Genomic DNA, 6,817 nt, shown 5'->3' on the forward strand with positions numbered 1-6,817 from the left:
TTTAGTTCCTCTTCACTTTCTGCCATAAGGGTGGTGTCATCTGCATAGCTGAGGTTATTGATATTTCTCCTGGCAATCTTGATTCCAGCTTGTGTTTCTTCCAGTCCAGCATTTCTCATGATGTACTCTGCATAGAAGTTAAATAAGCAGGGTGACAATATACAGCCTTGATGTACTCCTTTTCCTATTTGGAACCAGTCTGTTGTTCCATGTCCAGTTCTAACTGTTGCTTCCTGACCTGCATACAGGTTTCTCAAGAGGCAGATCAGGTGGTCTGGTATTCCCGTCTCTTTGAGAATTTTCCACAGTTTATTGTGATCCACACAGTCAAAGGCTTTGGCATAATCAAGAAAGCAGAAATAGATGGTTTTCTGGAACTCTCTTGCTTTTTCTATGATCCAGCGGATGTTGGCAATTTGATCTCTCGTTCTTCTGCCTTTTCTAAAACCAGCTTGAACATCAGGAAGTTCACGGTTCACATATTGCTGAATCCTGGCTTGGAGAATTTTGAGCATTACTTTACTAGCGTGTTAGATGAGTGCAACTGTGTGGTAGTTTGAGCATTCTTTGAATGTCCAACATAGTATGATATAAGGAATAATCTAAAATATACCATACTTTTTGAGAATAAAAAGATGGGCAAAGACATATTGACACATGTACATAATAAAGATAAAGACACAGTGGTCAGATCTAAATATTAAACAAGGGAATTCTGCTCAAAGTTTTAAATAAAGGATTTTTTTAACACTAAAATGTATTATTCACAATGAACATGTCAATGATCATCTTTTTGTTCACTTTTTTATAAAATAATAAGAGCATTGATTAAAAATGGAGGAAACCACACTTACAGGAAACATAAATCTAAATATTTTAAGAGGAAATTTTAGAGAAGACTGTATTGCTAAAATGAACACACTAACCAAACTACAGATTCAATGCAGTCTCTATCCAAATTCCAATGGCATTTTTTACAGAAATAGGAAAAAAAATCCTAAAATTATTATAGAATTACAAAAACTCCAAATAGTCCAAACAATCTTAAGAAAGAATCACAAAGCTGGAGGTATCACACTTAACTTCAAAATATGTCAACATTACAAAGTTGCAGTAGTTAAAGCTGTAGCATTCTTGCTCAAAGATATACAGTCCAATACAATAGAGAACCCAGAAATAAACCCATGTGTATAAAGACTTCCTGTAGTTATGATGCGTTCATCTCCTGGCAAACTCATTGTAAGTTGAAAATATTCTAAATTAAACATGCAATTCTTGCAGCTAACCTACCAATCAGGATCAGCGTAACTTAGCTTACCTTAAACATGCTCAGAATACTTAGATTATATTTGGGCAAAGTCATCTAACACAAAGATTATTTTATAATAAAGTATCTAATGTCTTGTAAATAATTCATTAAAACTGTACTGATAGTGACAAACAATGATTATATGGGTACAGAACAGTTGTAAGTGTTTAGATTATTTCCCCTTGCAACTGCTTAGCTCCCTAGTTGCTGTGGCTTGCTGTCACTGTACTGAATATCTCTATCCTTGGGAAAAATCAAAATTCAAAGTACATTTTCTATTGAATGTATATTACTTTCCCTTCGTTGTTAAGTTGAAGAATTGTAAGTTGAACCACTGTAAATCAGTGGTTGTCTGTACGGCCAAGTGATCCTTACTAAGGGTGCCAGAAATATACAATGGTGAAAGAAGTCTGTTCAATGAAGTGTTGGGAAACTTTATTTACATACCTACACAAAGAATAAAATTGTATCTTTTTATTACATCATTCAAAAAAGTAAAAATCTAGTGGGCCGACGGCTTGGGCCTGGCGCTCAATTTAAACACTGAAAGCCTAGCCGCTGTGGACTCCGGAAATGAAACGACATTCGCCTGGCAGGCCGTGCTGCTGGCAGCGCCGCGCGCCGCGCTTCCCGACCCTTCTGCCTGCACTTGCCAACCGCCTCTCGCCGAGTCGCGCTCCGAGGACTGAGGGCCGCCGAGAGACAGACGAGCGGCATGGTGGGCGGCGCGGACGGCGGGGACGGGGCTCGTGCCTGGCAGCACGTGTTCCTGCTCCTGGAATATTTAAAGGATGAGTCAAAGAAGATGAAAAGTGGGCTTGTGTTTATAAAACTGGCTAACCCACGTTCAGGGGAAGGAGCCATTTACTTGTTGAATATGTGTCTACCGCAGCTGTTTGAAATAAAAATTTTCAAGGAAAAAAAATTATTGGTTTATAAATGAATCAGTTCAAGCAAGAGGTCTTCTTCACTTTGCCACACCTATGGACTCTCTGTTTCTACTTCTCCACTACCTTATAATGGCCAGTAAAGAGGGGAAGTTTCAGCCCCTGGATCAAGTTGTGATGAATGACGTGTTCCCGGATTGCAACTTGTTGCTGAAACTTCCTGAACTTGAGAAGTTATAGACACGTGACAGAGGAGAAAGAAATAGACAAGAAGAAATACTACAAGAACAGCAAAGAGAAGACATTAAAATGATTAGGAAAAAAAAGGTTAATGAGAAAATGGCAGCATTAAAAACCAATAAGGTAAATGTCAGTGCCAGGGTACAGTCTATTGCGTTTTTCTCTAGTGACCAGGTTTCCAGTGACAAGGACGAGTATTATGTCCATTATGCCCATGGTCTGATATCTGATCCATCCCTAAACAATTAAGTGATAACTTATCTAAATATTTAAAGCTTCCAGAACCTCCAGCTTCAGTGCCAAACCCTCCATAGAAGAAAACAAAGTTATCAGATAAGCCTGTAGAAGCGAAAGAAGATTACACTGTTTAATTGTAAAGATTTCAGGACTGTGAAGAAAAATAGTAAATTGACCACGACTCAGAAGGCTTTTGGGGAAGGAAATGGGAACCCACTCCAGTGTTTTTCCCTGGAGAATCCCAGGGACAGAGAGCCTAGTGGGCTGCCATCTATGGGGTCGCACAGAGTCGGACACGACTGAAGCGACTTAGCAGCAGCAGCAGCAGAAGGCTTTGGCTAAAGTTAACAAGTGTGGAATGAAAAGTATTGATTCCTTTTTTGGTGCAAAACATGTTAAAAAAAAATGGGAATGATTTGGACCTTTGAAAGTGAAATTGAGCGAAAATATCTGCTTTCTTCATGTCCCACTTTCATCCTTGCCACCCTACTTCCGAACCCATAATTATCACTTTTTGAAAAAAGGTAGGATGAGAGCAATTTTCAGATTCACTGGAACATTTCTTTGGGTTTGAATTTTGTGTTCCCTGAACAACATATGGAAAAGTAATTGTGAAACATCATGGCTTATAGCCTTTGGAGTTTTTTATTTGACATCACGAAAAATAATCAAGTGAATAGAATTAACCTTTAGCATCAGAAATTCCTCAATAAACTGACATAACCAAAAAAAGAAAAAAAAAGTAAAAATCAACTCAACAGAGGATTAAAAACATCAACTTAAGGTTTGAAGCTATAAAATTCAGAGAAGAGAAGTACAGAAAACTTCAGGACATTGATCTTGGCAATATTTATTTTTGGATTTGACATTCAAAGCACAGGCAACAAAAGCAAAAATAGATAAGTAAAATTCCATCAAATTAAAAAGCTTTTTCACACATAGTAAAAGAAAATTAATAGAGTAAAATGTAAATCTATGGAATGGAAAGAAATATTTGCAAGCATGGAGAATTGGACATGACTTGGTGATGGAACAACAACAACATATCCAAAAGGTTTTAATGTTCAAAACATATGAGGAATTCCTACTGTTCAATAAGCAAAAATCTGAATAACTCAACTGAAAAAAAAAAAAAAAAAGATCAAGGACTGAATAGACTTTCTCTAAAGAAAATCTATAATTAACCAATAGGTATATGAAAAATGCTCAACATCATTAATCAACAGGGAAAAGCAAATCAAAATAATGAGCTGTTACTTCACAGCTGTTAGCATTAGTTGCTCAGTCATGTCTGACTTGTGATTTCATGGATGGTAGCCCACCAGGCTCCTCTGTCTATGGAATTTTCCAGGCAAGAATACTGGGGTGGGTTGCCACACCCTCCTCCAGAGGATCTTCCTGACCTAGTTAAGATGTATGGAAATATCATTAACACTTCATCAAAAGAAAGATAACAAGTGTAGGAGAGGATGCAGAAAAAGTGGAATCATCAATATTGATGAGAATGTAAAATGGGGCAGCTGCTGTGAAAAACTGGAGATTCCTCCAGAAATTAAAAATATAACTGCTATAAGACTTAACAATCATGCTAAGTATTTATCCAACGGGATCAAAATTAGGATCTTGAAGAGCTATTTACACTCCCATGCTCATTGGAGCACTATCTACAGTAACCAAGGTATGGAAGCAACTTAAATGTCCATTAACAGGTGAATGCATAAAGAAAATGTGTTATATACACACAGTCAAATATCACTGTCATAAAAAATGGAAATCCTGCCATAAGTACAACGCAGATGAACCTTGAGGACAGTATGCTAAGCCAATAACAGAAGAACAAATATTTACACTTAAATGAGGTATTTAAAATAATAAAACTCATCAAGGCATAGAGTAACATTGTGGTTTCCAGTGGCTGTGATGAGGGCAAAATGAAAAGTTGCTGCTGCTGCTGCAGCAGCAGCTGTACGGCACTGGTCTGTAGCTAACAATGCTACGTTGTATATTAACAATACTGTATTTTATATTTAAAAGTTTATTAAGATTCTGTTGCTCAGTCATGTTCTACTGTGGCCCCGAGGACCGTAGCCCACCAGGTTTCTCAGTTCATACAATTTTCCAAGCAAGAATACTGGCGTATGATGCCATTTCCTACTCCAGGGGATCTTCCAGACCCATGGATGGAATCTACAACTTGCATCAACTGCATTGGCAGGCAGATGCTTTCCCACTTAGCCACCTGGGAAACCGAAGACTCTAGATCTCATGTTAAATGTTTTAACTACAATACAAATAAAGAAATAAAAAGAAAGCCAAGGAATGCTGGCAGCAACCAGTAATTAGAAGAAACAAGAGAAAGATTCCTGCACAGTCCTTCTGAAGGGAATTCAAGCTTGCCAACACCTTGATTTTGAACTTCTGACCTCTGGATCAGTGAGGGAATAAATTTTAGCTGTTTTATGTCACCTAGTCTGTGGTAATTGGTTATAACAACCGCAGAAAACTAATACACTGTATAATGAAAACAGGGAATATACTGTCTTGCTAATACACTAATGAACAAGTTGGTAACACACCAAAGAATGAATTTTAGTTGTTTTATGCCACCAGTTTTTGTGTTCATTGGTTTTAACACCATGGAAAACCGATACACTATATAATGAAAATGGAGAATACCCTGGCTTTAGGGCTGGAAGTACAGTCACATAATGTGACTATTACATTTCTCTGAATCTTAAATTCTGTTATTTGGGAGAAGTATCACTATTTTGTGAGCTTTTAAAACAAAAGTCATACTACCAATTGCAATTGTGACACATCTTTGTTTGATAAAAGCATACCGATTAAAAGATAATTTTGTCTTTTATCCTAAAAGATAAAAGAATGAAGCTTTGCCAGATTCTTTTTCTATATCTTTTGAGAGAATTATATGGTATGTCTTCTGAAGTGTGTTGCTATGGTGAATTCCATTTATTGATTAAGATTTTGAACTAACTTTGTGTTCCTAGGATAACCCCATTTGGCCATTATTTATAATGATCTTTATTTATTGCTATATTTGATTTACTAATATTTCATTAAGGATATCTGAAGCTATATTTCTGAGGATATTGATCTCTATAAGTTTTCAGAATCACTTATAAAATCTTTGAATTTGTTTTTATTAGGGTAATAGTGATTTCAGTTCTTAGTAAGTAAACTATGTAGTTTGTCTTCTATGGAATTTATTCATTTCACTCTAAGATACCAAATTTACTGGCAAAACTAGAAAACTGATACTCATTATTAGCCTTTAATGTCCTTAAAACCTATAGAAATATGCTTTTTCTCATTTACTGATGGCAATTATGGTATCATATACCTATTTATTTTAAAGATCTTTTCAGAGATCTATTATTATTGATCAAAGTAGAAATATTGAGTTTCACTGAAGCTTTTCTGTTGTTTTTTCTTCTCATGATCTTAGTGATTTCTGCTCTTACCTTTATTATTTTATTATTTTTTCCTGCATTTATTTGTCTTCTTTTTCTAGTTTTTAAGGTGGAATTTTTCACTTAATAATTTTGTCTTTTGTATAAACATTTAATGTGATATTTTTCCCAAGCACTATTTTCTCTGTCTCACAAATATTAAGATTTTGTGTTTCCATTATTACTAAATCAGAATATTTAAAATTTTCCTTGTGTTGTGTGTTTATGTGTAAAGTAATATACCCAGAGACAAAGGAGAGAAAAGAAATTGAGAATTCTGAATACTTGAAACTTGAATTATCAGCCTTTTGAACTACATCTTTTTCACATTAATCATGCATTTATTACTCATTACACAATTATGGTATAGATATTATTAATACCCTTGTACTGCAGATAAATCATTGCTTAATATTCCTATCTTGAAATTGGTAGGTTATTACAGTAAGAAATTTGAATATTATGCCAGATCATGGAGAAAACCTTTCTATTATATCTTAATTCTCTGTACATCTGCTGGAAATTATAATAATAAAATTTTGATCTTCTAGATTGATTTCTAGATTTTGATTATTATTTTTGTTTATTTTTATTGTTGAGCTAAATTCTGATAAAAATCCTCAAGTCGCTTTCTAACTATTTCATCATATTCTCAGAAGAATTAATTTTCATTT

At 35.2% G+C, this 6,817-nt stretch overlaps 1 pseudogene; it reads left to right on the plus strand.

The window, feature by feature from the left end:
• The first annotated feature begins 2,024 nt into the window (after positions 1 to 2,024).
• Positions 2,025 to 3,088, plus strand: LOC105005358 (annotated as a pseudogene).
• Positions 3,089 to 6,817: the final 3,729 nt, after the last annotated feature.

The sequence above is a fragment of the Bison bison genome, unplaced genomic scaffold, assembly GCF_000754665.1.
Source record: "Bison bison bison isolate TAMUID 2011002044 unplaced genomic scaffold, Bison_UMD1.0 scf7180017864489, whole genome shotgun sequence".
In the NCBI taxonomy this organism is placed as follows: domain Eukaryota; kingdom Metazoa; phylum Chordata; class Mammalia; order Artiodactyla; family Bovidae; genus Bison; species Bison bison.